A 313-nucleotide genomic window follows, 5' to 3' on the forward strand; every position below is an offset into this window, starting at 1 on the left:
GCGGGGCGGGGCCGGGCTCGGGGCAGCGCGGGAAGGCGCGCGGGGCGGGGCGGGGCCGGGCTCGGGGCAGCGCGGGAAGGCGCGCGGAGGGGCGGGGCCGGGCTCGGGGCAGCGCGGGAAGGCACGAGGCGGCGCGGGCGGTCCCGCCGGGGCGAGGAGCGGCTTGTCTCGCTCCCTCCCTCGCTTCCGGTTCCGGTTCCCGCGGCGCTCCGCTCGACGCCCACGCGGGACGGAGGCACACGGGGCGCGTTGCGCATGCGCGGGCCGGCGGCGTCCCCGCGTTCCCCCAGCTACGGCGGGGCGAGGGGAGGGC

The sequence above is a fragment of the Lichenostomus cassidix genome, chromosome 1Ab, assembly GCF_008360975.1.
Source record: "Lichenostomus cassidix isolate B80296 chromosome 1Ab, HeHo_3.0, whole genome shotgun sequence".
Classification (NCBI taxonomy): domain Eukaryota; kingdom Metazoa; phylum Chordata; class Aves; order Passeriformes; family Meliphagidae; genus Lichenostomus; species Lichenostomus cassidix.